Source organism: Dromaius novaehollandiae, chromosome 15 (assembly GCF_036370855.1).
Source record: "Dromaius novaehollandiae isolate bDroNov1 chromosome 15, bDroNov1.hap1, whole genome shotgun sequence".
Classification (NCBI taxonomy): Eukaryota; Metazoa; Chordata; class Aves; order Casuariiformes; family Dromaiidae; genus Dromaius; species Dromaius novaehollandiae.
The window spans coordinates 22697893-22715616 of NC_088112.1; the positions used below are offsets into that span (position 1 = coordinate 22697893).

The 17724-nt window shown below is 39.6% G+C and overlaps 1 long non-coding RNA gene across 1 annotated transcript in view; it reads right to left on the reverse strand.

Moving 5' to 3' along the window:
- The window catches only part of LOC112994052 (uncharacterized), a 35025-nt gene extending 23605 nt beyond the window's left edge, over positions 1-11420 (reverse strand). The window contains exons 1-4 of the long non-coding RNA XR_003261839.2: positions 11289-11420; positions 10983-11097; positions 3040-3084; positions 2833-2918 (exon numbers count right to left, since the gene is read on the reverse strand). This is a non-coding gene — a long non-coding RNA (uncharacterized LOC112994052). The remainder of the gene's footprint in view (positions 1-2832; positions 2919-3039; positions 3085-10982; positions 11098-11288) is intronic.
- Between the last annotated feature and the right edge of the window lie 6304 nt (positions 11421-17724).

Genomic DNA, 17724 nt, shown 5'->3' on the forward strand with positions numbered 1-17724 from the left:
TAGTCCTTCCCAATCTAAGGCCTCGAAGACGCGCAGTCACTGAGTCAGACTTGCCAGATGTAGCCTAGTACTTACTAACACTTACTTACGTTAACGGGAGTGTACCAAAGGTATCAGGGTAACTTTTAATTTCATAGCATAACTAAAAATGGACAGATTAATAAGACTGTCAAGAAGGGTACTGACCTGAGCTAAGTATGAAGGTGATCACATCATTAAGACACTGCTCACAAGGAACTGCCGTAAGGACTCAGATGCACTGGAGAAAGGTGGGGAGAGCTTGCCCCAAGGTAATGATTTGGCCAATAATTTCCCAAACAAGATTTCCTAGTGATGTATATTGATTTGTATGCCATCATAAAACTTGTGAATAACTCATTGTCCCAAGTTATCATGTATTAATATTGACTAAGATGCTCTTATTTTGAGCTTGTGTTTGCCAGAACTGTTTTACCTATAGCTATAAACTATAATAGGATACCAGGATCAGTGAATAACGTGTCATCTTATTTTCCATAAAAATGTTTGCCTGGCTAAGAAGAAAGTCTATCTGAAACTGAAAGGCAGCTATTTAATTAATCTCAACTATACAGACCTTAGAGTAGACGTAGTTAGGCTACTACCATGGATGGAAAAAAGACATTTAATGAGAAGCAGCAGAGAGGACAGTGTCAGTGTCTATGCAGCTGGGGTGAATTAGCTGCCTGCGTTTAGATACTAGACCACTATCTTGATGGCAAAACCAGGTTCAAAGCCTACGTCATTTGCAGATTGTCACAGCATAATTCAGTTTGCCAGAAGAACGTGGTCTGGAATATCGTGTTTGTCTGTCCTCTCTTTGTCCTTTAAAGGCCATTATAAGAATAGTCTGGAGCATCTCGGACGGTATTTCAGGCAAAAACCAACAGATATTTGGGCATGGAGACTGATGCACTGAATGCAGTCACGAACACTGACGGTGGCAGCTGCACAAATACTGTTTCATCATCAGTCTGAGCACTCAGCAATGTACAAACAAGAGTCAGGAAAGCTCAGACTCCAGAAGGAAGATTAGCTGAGAGAGCACAACAGCAGCAGAGATCCATTTTTGTCTGAGATGTATGATGAATAGAAATTATGACACCTGCCCAGTGCTTTGTCCTAGGCTAGCAGTGCGATAGTTAACCGACCAACAATGGGAAAGCTAACCTAAACATTTTTTCATAACTCCTCAGCAAAACAACTGAAACATTAATTACACAGCTGCATTCCCAAGATGAGCTCTTTGTGCAATTTCTTCAAGACAAGTACTGTGTACTGTTGATTGTGTGTTAAATTACATTAAAGTCTCCAAGAAAAGAAGCAAAACAATCCAAACCAAAACAACAATAAACCCCTAAATGGACAGCATTTTTCCTTGTCTTGCAGCCTCTGCAACAGCGGAGGGGTCAATTTGTGCTGCATAAGATGCGACTGAGAAACATTTTACCCTGTGGTGTAAGGTACCAATGTTTTTAAAAGTACACTTGTGGTTGAGCCAATACACTACAATGACACTTTGAGACGACACATCATTTTAGAGGTGTTTTGTAACAATGCTGACATCTTCCAACTCTAATGAGAAAGAAATAACTGAAGGGGCTTCTGGGAGAGCAGAAATTCAGCCATCATATAGGAAAGAAAGTAACAAATTAAAGGCCTGGAAGCTTTTGGATTATCCAACTGAATAAACCTTACAGGTTTCCCAGTCAAATCAAAACTATCTTTACTCTGCTGATCTACTTCACATTTGAGATCCCTCTTGGGATTATTGCAGAAAATGCCCTTCCCAGTGCCAGGGTCCTTAGCCAAACCATACGCATATTCCACTGACGCTGACCTAGAGTTCACTTTACTGCCACTCAGTAGATTCAAAATACACTGCTGAGAAACTTCTGAGAGCTTGAGCTGTTCAAAGAACCAACCTGATCCACTGCAGCAGGTAATGGTCAGGTGGTATTAAAAATGTTAGTTTAGAAGGGGAGTGTTATTCATAGAAAAACATCCTTATTTGATCGATTATGTGGCAGGTTTAGTGTATATTTACAATGGAAGAAAATATATCAGGTAATGTAAAACTTCATAATGCATATTTTGCTTGAAAGATTAAATGACTTTCAAACAAATAGTCAATAATGGAAAAGTTAGAGTTGCTTTTTCTAACTTAATGGCTTAGCAAAAAAACAAAAAACAAAACAAAAAAAACCTCAGGGTTTAAAACAACATTGGTCTTGATTTATGCATGGAAGATGGCTGTCCTGATTAAATACTCAGAAACATCTCTTCTGTGATTCCTGCAAAGATTACAGGATTTTATCTGTGCATAATCCGCAGAACCAAACTGCTTGGAATAGTTCAAACCAGTTAAAAATCATCAGTCCTCAGGGAATTTTAAAGGCCAACTCCAGCTCAACTTCCTTCTTGAGGCCAGGGGCTCTGAGGGCAACAGACATTCTTCTGGATTTCTAAACCTTTACAGGATTAATTAGTGCATCCGCTGAGGTCCTTGCACTGCATCTATCATGCCACTTGAGTGCCTAACACAAATACATAGCCACTTCTGGAAACCTTGGTCCAGATCTTGCCTCAGTACTCAACAGCAATGGAGTTTTATGGATTCACCTTGCCACTGGCAAATAGCTACGGACTGCGCGAGTTCAGCACATCACTTTGTTCAGCTGCCTGTCCTCTGCCCCATGAGGAGGCGGAAGGTACCTAGGAGATATTAAGGGTCGAGCTGTGTTCACAGCGGATGCAGGACCGCGGTGTATGCTGTGATCCACAGTGGTGCCGCTTGGCCACGGTTCAGCTCACCTGCCCAAGGAGGCCCGGCTCAGATAGTTGGGTCCCACGTTGTCCTTCATTTGCACCAGCAGTGAATGCCTTTCTCCTGGGTTTAACTGCCACAAGCAATAGAACAAGATTATGTGTCTCCAGCTTTCTCTAGTACTTCATTTTCCCTTTTACCTCATGTTTAAAAAATAACTGAGATGTCATTAAGCAGAATTAAAGAAGACTCACCTTATGTATCTTCATGTATCTCATCAATCTTTTATACCAAGTGTGCTGGAAAATGAAGAAGGATTTTTAATAAGATGGTGATAAGATGAAATACTAGCTCTTATGAATTGCTATTATTGTTTCTAGCACAGAACCTTGACACTTGCAAAGTAATAGAATACACACAGTGAAGAACATTGATTTTTACAAACACGCAATTTATCAAATGACACAAATCAACTAAATGACATGAAAATATATCTGGAGACTTCATAATGTCACCTTACATTCCTGATAGGATTTGACAGATATTGGGTGAAGAAAGCTGCTTTAAGCTACACAGAATTGTACCATGGGGTAAGATTATTCTATCAATTTAGTATCAGCTATTTTCTCATCTCTTTTGGCTTTTCCTTCCTTTTCGTTTTACAACTGTTTAAGTATTGACATGCTTTTTACTATTCTAGTAGAACTTGCATCCCATTCTCAAATCACAGTACATCTTCATTTTACACTGAGGAAGCAGATGGAAGAATTCCTTTTTGATCACATCCAATGAAAGGATGGGCAGGAAAATAAGGTGAAGCAATCATACTTCATTTGGCTGTCTTTGATTAGGAGATACTAAACATGAAACCTGTTTTCTGCTTCATTTTATACCCTTTCCGAATCTTACCTCCTACCTTGCCTCCTGCATGGAATTCCATTTTCTCAAGTCAAGCTAAAAGGAATGAACTAGGCTTTTAGCACTGTTAATCCATATATCTTCTGAGCACTCACATTCCTGCTGAAATCACTGGACTATTCAGCAGCTCTTCAGAACTTCCCAATATTTTCTCCCATAGCATCCAAGACATTTTAGACCTTCTCAGACAACGCAAAAAAGAAGGGCCATGCGCTACTCTCAGGTACTCTTGCGTAAACCTGCTGTAGCTTTTGTTCACTTTTGATGAAAAGAGCACAAGCTGGAGCAGTATACAATACAAACTGTCAAACATATTCTCTCTTCAGGGCTTCACTCATGGTTTAACACAGTAGAATTGAAAAGACTTTTGAATAAATGTAAAATGATCATTTACATTGTAGATACTACATTGGTTTCTGATGCAAAAGTGTTCTGGTGGAGGACATTGCTGCAATCAGCCAAAAACCATTAATATGATTCTCCAAATATAAAAGTTTCAGGAATGCTCTGGGGTCTCTTTTTTCTCCTGAATCTCTCCTTTCTCTTCTCCTTCTGCTTTAGCTATTGATTACTCTTTTCCGTCAGCAGCAGCTTCTCCATATTTCTGGGTGTTATAATAGCCACAAGCTGCATTTCTATACCACTGCCAAATGTGCTAATGACATTTAATTTCCTGCCTTGAATACTCCAACTAATATTAGGCAGGTATATAAGTAATTGTAGAATCAGGGCCTTTAATTGCATCTTCTTCCTCTCCTACTGTACATACATGTATCACTTTACATTATATGATCCAGGTACTGTGCCTTTCTCTAATACAAATAAGCCGCCCATTTGAAAAGGGCTAGTGATGCCCCCACTAGAAGTGATGTTGCACCGAATCAAAGACTCGGTGAGCATCTTGACACACAGTAATAGCTGAGCAAGGGGAGAAGCAGCAGAATACAAATCATAAGGAAAAACAGTCCCAAACATTATCATTTATCAAGCTAGATTGATCTCATCCACTTGTTTTTCTCTTTTATTTTTTTAAAAGTACAGTAGGCAGTTCTGCATTCTGTAGACTAGAATCTGATTTTAATGGCACCAGGGCAAATGAGGATATCCACAGTTCCACCTAGGTCACTCCACGTCCTGCTGGCATTCACAGATCAGATTTTGCCCTGTTTCTACTATGGGGAAAGGCTCTTTATGTCTATGTGATACGCTCTGAGACAAGACTGCACCTTGGTTTCAAGAGATAACACAATCATTAATATTACTCCAGCTTATAACAGGAAACCCCCCACACTCATCTCTCTTGCCCCGTTATTCAGTTTCATCACACAGAAAGACCTCAATTTTTATAAAAGCTTGACCTGTTTTCATCATTAATATCAAATTTGATCCTCAGCAAATGAAGTCAAATGAAAGAAATTTACACTAATTTCTGATTTGCTTAACAGTGCATTCGACTCGCCCCAAATGCCATCAACCTAATTTTCCTAATGATATTTTTTTCTGTAAATTGCTTTAAAATAATGAGGAGCTGAAATAAAACTTTTCCCATGAAGAGAAAAATCGATATAAATAGTGATTTAATTGTGCATCCTAAATGTTTTTAGCAATGCACTTAATGTCAGAGCTACTACTAGTTGATAAAATCTAGAATTTGGAAAAGGAAGCCCCTGAAAACAAAAAACTGTCAAAACTCAAGAATCATTATAAAGCTTATTCTCTACATTTTAAACTAAGCTAAACTAAGCTAAAAAAAACCAAACTAAGATTGGATTTTTTGTTTATGTTGTGTTCCTTCTTACTTACATTGCACTGGAAGAAAACGTAACTTCATATAACATAATTCATAGTAATATAGAATAACCATTGAGATGATTAAATAAAAGTCTCAGTAAACTGTTCTAGTCTGAAAAGGCTCAACACTTCATTAAATAAACTGTGGTTTTTACAGTGCATACTTAATACCCATGCAATGGAAACCACACTTTTGAAAGGCTATCCATACACTTCAAGGCTTCAAATTGTACAGAAGCATATTCAAATGTATATTGAATATATAGTTTGAATGACACAGAGAACTGCAATTTGAAGGAATGCGTTGCCCTAACATCTCAGTAATGCAACAGTTGTAGAGAGCAGATTTTAAATGGCAACTATTTTTGGCTCTACGAAAGTTCTCGGTGTCTATCACGGAAGAGAACACTGAAATAGAAACATTAGACACTTAAAAAGATGAGAAGTTAAACAGTCAAGAGTGTGTATGAACACTGATGTAACCAGCCAAGACCTACCATGAAAAGATCTAGATACTTGCCCTCGTTGCTTTTTTGACTGCAACTGTTCTTGAATGAATAGGAAAAGGGGAAAAAACAGAAAGGAGCTAGCATGCACAAAGTTTCATTCTTGGCTGATGCAAGTTTTAGGTAAAACCCTGTTTCTAAGCAATTAAATGATCTGAATTGTCCTGCCCATTCTCTATCCCAACACACCTAGCTAACAATAAATAGTGCATTCAAGTTCAGGCAAATAACATTGGTGAGAGACTTTACTTGACAAAAATGGGAGTTTGGTGCTCAACTCCCAGCAACTTCTGAAGGAAGTTGGGTACCTAACTGGCATTTAGAAACCTCCATTTGCTTATTTTTAAGCCAATCTTACCTTTCTTTGCATACATATTTCTCATTACTGTAATACCCACAAGTTATAGATCCAGCAGATAACCTAGTACCAACCCATTTCTATCCAAGTACCTGGCAAAAACCTTATTATTTCACTGGGATAGGATCACCTTCTTGCTGTGCGCAAATATCTGTGCAAGAAGATAACAGGCTTTCTGAGCAGCTCCTTATGAGCCTGAGTTGCCGTGCACCTAGCTGATAATGAGACAGCCTGCTGCACAGCGCATAGGTAATAAACACTTAAACTCCAAATACCCCATAAATACTACTTCACATCTGAGCTCCCAGGTACAGTTGCACTAACAGAATCAAAAAATGCACTACAATCCAAATAAACAGGAATTAATTCACTAAGACTGACTACAGTATAGGATATCTATTGTTCTTGGGAAAATACAAGAACTGCTGTTTCCATACATCAGGTGAAATCTAGATCAGTGAAATCTGTTTTTTCATAGGGCAGAACTAGCACTCTTCCCTTACATGCAGCATATTATACATCGGCATTCCATTACTCACATTGTTCCTTAAGTTTTCTGGAAAATCGCCCATTTTCCTTCTATCGCACACTAAATCATGAATGAATGACCAGAATTCAGACTTGTGCTTTGTTCACATATTTGTGATGTGCATAAGGTGGAAATACATCAGTGTCATATAACCAACAGAATGGGGTCTCTGTTCACCTTTACAGAGTGGAGGGAGGTTTTGACACCCACGCTTTATAGGGATCCTGCTGGTTGAGCTGCCAGTTTCCATGCATATTTTTAAGATTACTGTCAACTAGAAATATGAAGTTTTTGAATAGATTCTTCTATTTCCTTCTCTGGAATATAGTACCTGACTGAGACTAGCATATTTTACCTCATAAAACAGTGAGGATTGAGCATTAAAGGGATAATTTATTAGCTACATATCTATTGATTGTTCAAAATATGCCCAACTCCCACTGAAAATATCAGAACAAACGCACTTAAATATGTTTACACAAAATAATAAAATAATTTTACCTTAAAAATTGCAGGATCTACAGTATGGGGTAAATATGAGGTAGTGTACCTTACACCACAGTGATACACCTGGAAGCACAAAGAAGTCCAGGAGCAGGACAGAGCACTGCCCAGCAGTGCTGCGCTGTTGGTTATTCACCATACATGACACATCACTGGTCATTTTTGTTCTGAGGTAGGATTTCTTCCTCTACTGTCAGTGCCTGAAACATTCGAAAGATGCTAACAAATAGCTACTGGCATACCTCCTCCTGTGAGAGAGCAGCATCTGCCTTGCCAAAAATTCACACCTCAAAGTCATCCACAAATACCCAGGGCTGCCTGAATACCTGGGAGCTGCCGATAATCTGATTGTGCAGTGCAGCAAACGAAGCACATCAGTTTCAGTTATGGCAAATATTTTTTGTAAGGACAGATTACTTGTTCCGTGTATCTGGTGACCCTTCGCTACACTAATTACTTGGCTTGTGCCAGCTCCCCTAATTAATGCTGCCATACCAGTTACTAACACACAACCGCTGTTTGAAATTTGACAAATAACTTGCCTTTCAGCTACTGACTTATCCCACCTACTATGCAAAGCAAAAGAGATGTTTTAAGCATGTTTTGAAGCAAATGAATAACCAGCATGGATCCTATTTGTATCTTCTAAATTTAATATAATTTGATGTAAGACTGAATGAACTGTGTTAATACATAACTAAAAATAGCTGCTCCTGTTATCAGAATTGTTCAGTAATTTTGACACAAGCCAACATTTGTTTTTATTAGAAACTCATGGGAGTAATTTATCTAAATGAAGTTGCAACACAAAATTAGTATTGTACAGCTGGGTCTGTTGCTTTCTCTTTGTTTTAAATCTTCTCTACACGATTTTAAAGTCCAAATTAAGTAATACCAAATGCATTATGAATGCTCCTAATAACAGTTTGCTGAATCTATGTCAAAAATTCTCAGATTAACAGAGCTTGGTTTTTTTTCCTCCAGGCAGAGAAGGAAGGAGAAGCAAGCATCTAGGCCCTCTTTAACCCTTTGCATCTGAATACACCACATCTGGCACACCTTTACTGATGAAATCTGCCAAAAAAAGACGGTGCATCTCCCCAAAGCCATTATCCAACAGCTGCATTTTGATCTTCAGTTGAAGAAAAGAGCAAGGAGAAAAGAAATATAAAAAACCTTAAGATGAAAGGTTTGGAGGGAAGGTGTGTGTTTTACATGGAACTACAGAGACAAAATGATTTTCAGGAGCAAAAGACCTCTCCTTTTCCCATGGAAATATGTTAGCATGTCAACAGCACATTATGCCACACTTGTGCATGTTGAATGGTACTTCCTGAGCAAACAGGCAAAGATATCATTTGACATTTGATTTTTTTTATTCCAGTTTTCCAGACAAGATAGCAAAAGCTCAGGAAGTAAAAACCTCGTCTATACATCCACTTGCATATGCTATCATACTTTGGGGATTATTCATTTATGCTGTATCTCCTCCACTTGAACTGCATTGTTGCATCAACATTTAAAACCAATCATGAACTTTTTTGGTCAGATAAAGATTAATCTGTCTTACAACCAGAGTACTCAATAGTCTAAAAGAAAGGTGTTTACACAGGATTTAGAAGACACAGTTCAAAATGTTATAAAGACAGTTTCTTCCAGCTGTGTGGCTTCATACACAGGATGGACCATCCATTGGGCCAGATACAGGGCGACTAACTCAAGTAGTCGGAGAATCTACCCGGAATGGGGGAGACACAGGTTCAAGTCTCTGCTCTCAAAGGTTCATGCCCACGTCTCACTCATTTATGAGCGTCTTAGATGGGGAGCTGCTGACTAGCCTAAAGGGGTTCCCTCCACATTCTCTCTGTCATTTTTTGGAGGAGAGGTTTGGAGAGATTTCACCAAAATAAAAGGGCTGAAAGACATCGTACAATGAATGAAAACATGTCATACCTTGATATATTCTGTAAGCTCTATTCTAGTTTGCAAGCCATTCCTATCAGTAATGCTATGATAAAATTGTATTCTATCTTCTAATATTTTCAGTGTCCAGTCATTCCCACCTCTTGCTCTAGCTGATCACACAGTGAGGTCACTGTGCTGCTTTCTGCAACACACTCAAGTGATTGCTGGATCAGAAACAGATGTGTAATTGCTGGATAGAGCAAAACACAAATAGAGGTTGCAGGGGAGAATATGCTCATTCAATCATAAATATCTCCAGCAGCACTCTGGGGAATATAAGGACAACCAAAAAATCCTTTTGTTTCTCTGGGAAATATGGAAAGCAACTAACCAAGTGTAGTGTTATGGGATTGAAGGGCTTCTCTGTTTTCTTTGCACAAGTTCTCTTTCTCAAATTGTGTTATGTCTGGGGCTTTTCCTCACCTCTGTCCCAAAGCAGTGTGGTAACTCAAGAGTCACTTAATTAAACTAATCCATCTGAAATATTCACATTGCACCAATTAGGTAAAAGAACCTGTAAAACACCTCCTCCAAACAAGATATATTATTGTTTCAAGTCGGAATCATGTTGGCCTGTGATACAGAGACTACAGCAGGTGAACTAGAGACATGTGAAGTGATTTTAATTGCCTGAAACTACATTACTGTCAAACTGCAGAGCAGAAGGAAAAAGCCTTTAGAGTTATCTCACTGTTATAGATGAGTAGGGTGTCTGAGCTTGAAATGCTTCCATGTGATAAGGGGCTTAAAATAGTAATCAACTTTCCTTATTCAAATAAATATCTGTTTTTAACTCCTGTGGCTTTCTGTGTGTACTCTGAGCCAGTAACTAGGTCATACAGATAGGAAAAGCTGTGGGAGGAAAATGATTTTTGTATTCTGGGGATAATTTATGCAGCCAGTTTCTCTGTTGCAAGGTAGGACAGGGCTAGGAGACTATATCTGATCCTTGGTCCAAAGCCAGCGCTCATTATGCCATATCGGACAAATCCCATAGCAGATAAAGGACAAGAGACAGACTTCTGCTCTTCACAGCTCTAGTTTCCATTTCAGAATGAATAATGATGGACTCGATTAGGTTTGGACCATGTACTCAAATCTACATCAGGAAACTACCATGTTTCTGTGGCATTCACCTCTATGATTTTGCTTATATGCAAAATAAAAGACAATGCTGAGATTCAAAGGTCTCCAGAAACTGCAAGCATCAGAGTGGTGTCCCTACTCTTAACAGTGGTAAGACATTGACTGTGAAGTGGCTGTGCTTCCAGGCTTCGCGGGACTCAACAGTAACAGCCCAAATATTGTAATTTCTAATATTGATACCACAGTGATGAAATTGGATAGTTTTATAATCTGTGTCACACAGTAACTAATATATACCAAAGCCATGGTACACATATATAAAAGGCGTAGTGTGGTCTATATTTATCTACACAATTACTAAACAGAGCTTCATGTTTTATATTAGTGAACAAACAATTTATTCTACACATCTACTGCTGACCACATATAAAACCACACATCTTGCATATGGCAATTTTTAGATGAAATTCATCTATTTGAGAATATCAGAAAATAACCAGTGAGCCAGAAGAGCTAAGCTTGCCTGGTAGTTCAGCTTACCCAGGTGGCTGGAATGTTCTTTTCAGCTTCCCAGCACATCTTCCGCATGCCGTCTCCACTTTCCACATTGGAAATTAAGAGGCTGAATCCCTCTGAGCCAGAATACACATTACACCTTTAGAATGCAACAAAATGAAGATGTTAATTATGAAAGAAGAAGCTGCCAGAATTATTAGAATTGTGTCAAGCAAATTAGAAACTGTTATTCATATGGAGAATAGCTTAACATATGCTTGGAATTTTTTTCATCTATTCATACCCAAGACCGTAATAGGTTGGACTGCTTCTTGTCCCCATGTTACCTACCTGTGGCAGGCATCTCACAATGAATCCCCACACTTCTAATTATTTCTGTCTTCCAAAGGCACGTTTTTGGCACAGTAAAGCATTGAAATGCTGCCAAAGATTTCCTCCAGTGTATGGTGACAACTGGGCTTTGCTTCTGAAAAAGAAAGTTCTACAGATGGGTCCTTCAGATCAAGTTAGCATCTTCTTATCGCTCTCCGATTATGCCATATTGTAGCTTAATTAATAATAGCCTTCTCCAGAATGTATTCATTAAAACAGCAACAAAATCTGATTGCATAATGCAATGTGGCACATTCTCAACACTTCACACTAACCTTGCACAGTAGCAGTCACACTTCTGCTAAAGCAATGGAGAATTTAGATTATGCAAAATGCTAGGTTCTTAGTTCAAAACTGAAAATGCAACCAAGAGATATTTATGTTAACAGTTTTCACAGAGCTGATTAGGAGGCCTGTGTATGTGTCTGTGTAAGAGAAAACATGCATGTTCATCTTTACTGTTTTCTCTTCAGATTGCAAACATTTTGAACTCATACTGCTTTTCAGGAGTTTAGTTTGCATACTTTCTCAAGTGTTTAATTTCCAATTCTCCTTTTCCAGAGACAAGCATGTTGTAGCTGTCACAAATCTATATACACACATAACCATACAATCCATTTGTATGTAAAACCAAGCAACTCAATGTGTAATGAGTTGTGCATGAATAAGTGCATGTATAGTGACAATATGCAAGTGCTCACAAACAAATTGATGTTTCAAACAATTTGCAATAAGACTGCAAAATGATGCAACTTTACTCTTCATGGTGCCTACGCTGGCTTACGTATGACCATATTCAGTTATACTGAATATTGAATGTAGATATTTTGTTAGAAACGTAGATGAGAAATATAGAAATGTTAGAATGTAGATATTTGGTAGAAAGCGTGCAGAACTTCCCAGGTGCTCTGCAATGTGCTGGAGAAAGGGACACAAAGAGAGAGCGAATAGGGATCAAGTTGGGCAGCAGAAATTTATAGGCCCAGAGAGCTTGGGACTCTGCAAGTTCCCCTAGACCTGAGAATCTTGCTGGCACACTTGCCTGTCAAAACACAAATAAATATTACAGATAACCCTGAAGAAAAGCGTTCCCACAGTGAAGCTTTTAAAGACAGCAGATCAGCTCTGAAGAAGAAAATGCCTGCAAGGTTGGCAATGTGTCAAACTTCTTATTTCACATTACCTTAACTATACAGCTGCAATCCAGTGCATGTAGTTTGAATACTAATGTGATGCAATCATTACACAGTGGTACAAAAATTTGCTTCCTCAAAACCCAAGTGAAGCTTGAAGCACATCAACCAAAAATGTCAAAGTCATGAATAAAACGAGGGGGGGGGGGGAAAAGGAGGTTATCTTGAGGTAATTGTAGGTTTTTAATGAAAGGAGTCATATTAGACTCAAAGCTATGCCACATTGCGCAGATACATAAATAATACTGACAGATTAACACTGAATCTGTAAAAGAAATCAGAGTCATTCATTCAGAAGCTTTTAACATGCAGATATGGATAAACATTTGGTATATCATCCTTGTACCAAACTGAAACACAGATGTATTACAGTGAGTTGCAGGGTTTACCTTGCAGGACACCACTGACCTTTATGTCACTGTAATCTTTCAGTAAATAACTCGCTGTTACCCTGAGCAAAAGACTGAACTGGTGGTCAGCAAGAGTTTTACCACTAAGTACAACTGGCAGCAGGATAAACCCCAGATAAACCCCCAGCCTTGATCGGGGGCAAGAAAAGATGTGCACCAACATTTGCACAGAGGAAGCAAGAAGGAATCTTAATCCTCGCCTGGAATTTATTTAGGGTGCTTAATACAAAGAAATAATAGTGGTATTTGTTTCCTTTATCGGTGCCTGGGTTTCTCCATTAAGATAAATCTTAGCTTACAAGTATCCTGTGCCTGGAAGTGTAAACGTGTTCATCTGTAGGAGCTGCCATTCTAACCTGGTGCATAAGGAAATCTCTGGAGCAGATGAACAGTCATAATAATGATATCTGATAGCTGACAACAAAATTAATAAGGTGTTAGTCCCACAGAAGACACACGTACTGTGAGATACACAGTTTAAACTTAAGAAAAAACACACACACACTTAAAACCCCCGTATTATTTGAGCTATTACATTTGTTTTGCTTCTCTTTCCTGCTCTTCCCATTTTCCTGCTACTCTGCCCTTCTAGTTTCTAATGAGATTTTAATCCATCTGTCCGAATTTGAGAAACAAACGCTAAACATACAACCTCAGGGCTGCAACAAAATCAGTATTTTTTAATCAGATGCATCTCTTCTTTGGCATATAAAAATAAAACATTTACCTTTCCATTCTTAACCTCATCTCCTTGTTTGCTCCTAACTAATCCCCTGCATAAATTCAGCAATAATTCTTTCTCAGGAAGAACTCTGCCCTCAAGCTGTGGTGCTGGCTTCCCATCTATTCCAAGAACATGCAACAAAATTTTATAAAAGCCATAAAATATGCCACCTCTGGCTCCAGTCTAGTTTTATTTTCCCTCTTTGAACATGCATATAGTTTGACTCCATCTTATTCTAACTCAATAATCAGCAATAGGAGAGAAGAGGGAGTTTACTGGCCAGTCTTGGCAGAGGGGAAGGGAAAAGGGAGAAGGGGTGAAGGGGAGATGCTGCTGCTTCTATGTTTGGAGCACTCTTTGCAAACAATGCTGCTGCTGGAGGAGCTTCCTTTTCTCAGTCTTCTCCACTGTGCACCTCTAATCTTTTCTCTTTCTGAGAGAAAAAGAGAAAACAACCCTCTGAACAAAAACTTCCCCTTGCCACTATACTGTCATTTCTGATTCCCTACCTTTAACGCCAGAATTCTCCACCCTGTTTTCTTTCACTCATTAAACAGCTTCTCCTCCCGAGTTCAAATCCCATTTTACAGCACTCAGTTTGCTCAAGGACTTCTAGCAATAATCCACCACGTACAAAATATTACGGATCAGAAGCCTGCACTGCTGGACGTTCGCACTCTATCAAAGTTGGCAGTGTCAACTTCTGCCTGAAATCCATGGGAATTTTGCTGGATGAATCCTCTCACTTGAGTAAGTGAGCGTTTGCACGCTGCAACCTTTGAGCACGAGGCTTTTCCTATTGAGGGCATGAGTACGAACCCTCCCCTCCACAGTCGGGCTTTGAAAACAGCAAGGCAGAGGAGATCATCCGAGGGGTCAGGCACTTCCAGGACTGCTCCCTGAGGATGGCTCGGCCATACTGTAGCTGTCTCCCTTTCCTACTGCGCAGGGTAATGGGTGGTCAGTAAAAGGAACCGAAAGCTATCTGCCAAGCTGGCAAGCAGGACCGGGGCTTTGGGCAGCCAGTTACAGAGCCACCGAGTACAGGCCTGTAGCTGTTCTTTATTCACAGTCTTGCTGCCCATAACCATAATAATCCATTACGGAATAATAAACAAGGCACTAGAAAGGGATTTTGAAAAGGAAAAAGACCAGCTGCAACCAGCTGCCTCCCCGGTGGCAGAGGGAGGTTGTGCAATGGACAGTGCCCGCATCCAGCAGGTCTCCAAAGGCCCCACGCAGGTCACGGCTCCGCTCGCCCGCCGGTGAACGGACAGCCGGGAAACCAGCGCTCACGTGGGTGGGAAAGGTATCCAAAACTCGGTTCATTTTTTTTGACTTTGTTGCCCTCTCTGAGAGTTAGGCAAGGGAAACAGAGAAAGGCAGATGGCAAGAAGGAGACAGGCTAACAGGCCAGGACACGGGCAGCAGGTCCAAGCGCTCCGTGGGTTTGTGTTTTTCAGAATTACTTTCACCAACTTTAATTAAGCTCTGCCCAGACTCACCAGCTTGCAGGGATTAAAGGCAAAAGAGAGCATGCCAAAGAACTCGCTTATCACATAGCTTTCTCCATAAGCTTTTACAATTCTGTAATTGAATTCACATACAAATGCAACACAATTGTGCTATGTGAAAAGCCACACTGACCTACTTTCATACCAATTTATACGTACCCCATGGATATTTTAAGCCACTTTATAAACAGAATATCATTTTTGTCTATGTTAAAAAATACATAGTAATTATCGGCAGAATCAGAAACCCCTCTTTTCCTGCAGAAGAGCTCTTTTACTGAGAAATTTTGTACAAGGTTACTTACAAGAAATTATCACCTTGCATTTCCATGTCATCTTAATCAATTGCTGTTACTATGCACATAGTGTTCTTGGGGGCGGGGGTTTCTTGGTTTTTTTTTTGTTTTTTTTTCTAATTTCAGTAGCAGCACCAAAGGCCAATTGACAGGCTCCACAAGGGCTCCGCAGGGCTCGAGCAGCCTGGGTGTTCGCTCCCTGTGCTCCCAGCACCAGCTCCTTGCCGTGACGAGGAGCGGCTCAGCCCGTGTCCCCGCTCCGCGCCGGTGGCACAGGCATTCTTTCCAAAACATGTGCGAAGTGTATGTACGAGTCTCCTAATTTTGAAAGTCTGACATGTAGCGTTTAAATAATTTAAGCTGGCAATGCTGTTTTTCCCTATGGCCATGGAGAAGGGCATTAGCACGCTCTGAACGGGCTGCGGCCTGGCTAACCGGGAAGGAGTCAATAAGCACAGCTAGGGAGAAAACGTTTAAGTGGTTTTACAGAAAACAATGCCAGTATGATGAAACTTTAACTCCTTGCAAAATTGTAGTTTTTGATTAAATTACCTGCAAACAAATTCCACCCAGCACACCCAAGAAACCAAACTGAAGAAAATATATATCTTGGGATATTCTCCTATTTCCACTTTTGTATTCTTTTCATAATTTTACACTATTTCATGATAGCAAGAGAAATCATGCAAACCGAGACTGTTCTGCTTAAATCTGCAAACCTGCCTACAGCAGCTGGAGCTCTAGGACAACAGCAGATAAGGTCCATTTGCCAGCAAAGGAAAATCACTCACTTACCGACCCTCTCCCTTTCCTTCCCCCCTCCCTTTTTGAATTTTAACAGGTAAGCTTCATTATAACATTAAAAAAATTACAGACTGATGGCTTTTTAACTGTCTATCTAAAATAAGTCAAAGCAAATCACAATTCTCATACCAAATAGATAAAACAAATCTTGAGACATGAAATAAAGAACCCAAGAAATAAGCTGTCTGTAAGCAACTCACAACGGGGGAAATGCAATATATTTAGTTCCTAGAAGGTTAAACTTGCAAACTAATTAACTATATGTAAGATGCATGTTTTGGAGGCTTTTGTTAGATGTGTACGTTGCTCCTTCCAAAACAACAGAATGGCTAAGCAAAGAGAGGAGGGGGAAAAAAAAGAAAAAAAAAAAAAAAAAAAAAGAGAGAGAGAGTTCTGCCACCCAGTCCTCAGCGGTTTTATTTCTTGCTCCACTTCACAAGCAATAACTGTGATATGATAAGGATTTGCAAAACAAACGGAAAGCTGCACAGTGCTTATGTTTGGAAGCTTTAAGCATGAAAATCCATTCCAGGGCCTATCTCCCTCTCACCGAGATAAACCCGTTCTAGGCACGCTGCATAAATCTCCTACCAGAAACATCAACAACCCCCAAACTTGTTATTTTTTTGGCACCAGTGAAAGCTCGCAGCGCTGGACTGCAGCAGCCCATCCACACTAGCCACCTGCAGCGGCCAAGGGCCACGGCCGAGTTCATGACTTGGCCCGAGGAAGGGCAGAGAGACAGGCTCATTGCTCAGTCCAGTAATGCAATGTAATTCTGGCCTCAATTCTCAGCCAAAAATGAAAAATACTTTGTCATAAGTAGAAATGTTTTGGGAAAGATGCTTCTTTTTCCTGGTGGTTGGGCTTTTTATGAGGCCAGGAAAATCCCCCTGCCCAAATCATAAGAACTCTTATTTCATCAGAAACCAGATTTTCAGTAATCAATGTTGATGGGAAATTAACAAGCAGCAGCAGTTTTTAGTATTTTGTTGAGTATTTTTTCTGCAGGAACATACGCTATGTCACAGATACATATGCTTTAAAAATAATTACAAATAATATTTTTCATTATTTTCCCAACACTCTTTGCTGATGAGCAGAAGTACTACGCTTCTTCATTAACAAGGCAAAACATTCTTCTCTGAGTGTTTAAAACTACTCCAAACTGCATCTTCCATGACCCTGAAAACACACGTTCTTCATTCATCGTTGTCTTGGGATGGGAGGTGCCTTAAGGTTAGAGACACATTGAGAAGTACCAAAAATAATGATGCCTGAGATCAGTTGTTGGTTTCCAGGGTTTACTAAGGTATAAGGCGATAATCTGCGTTCCCAACTGCACAACCAAAAAGCTTCATTTCAAATAGACTTTGCAATACCAGGATTTATATAAATAATGTAGCATACTTTCTTTCGGGATACCATCACACTTCATAAATTAGATAGCAAA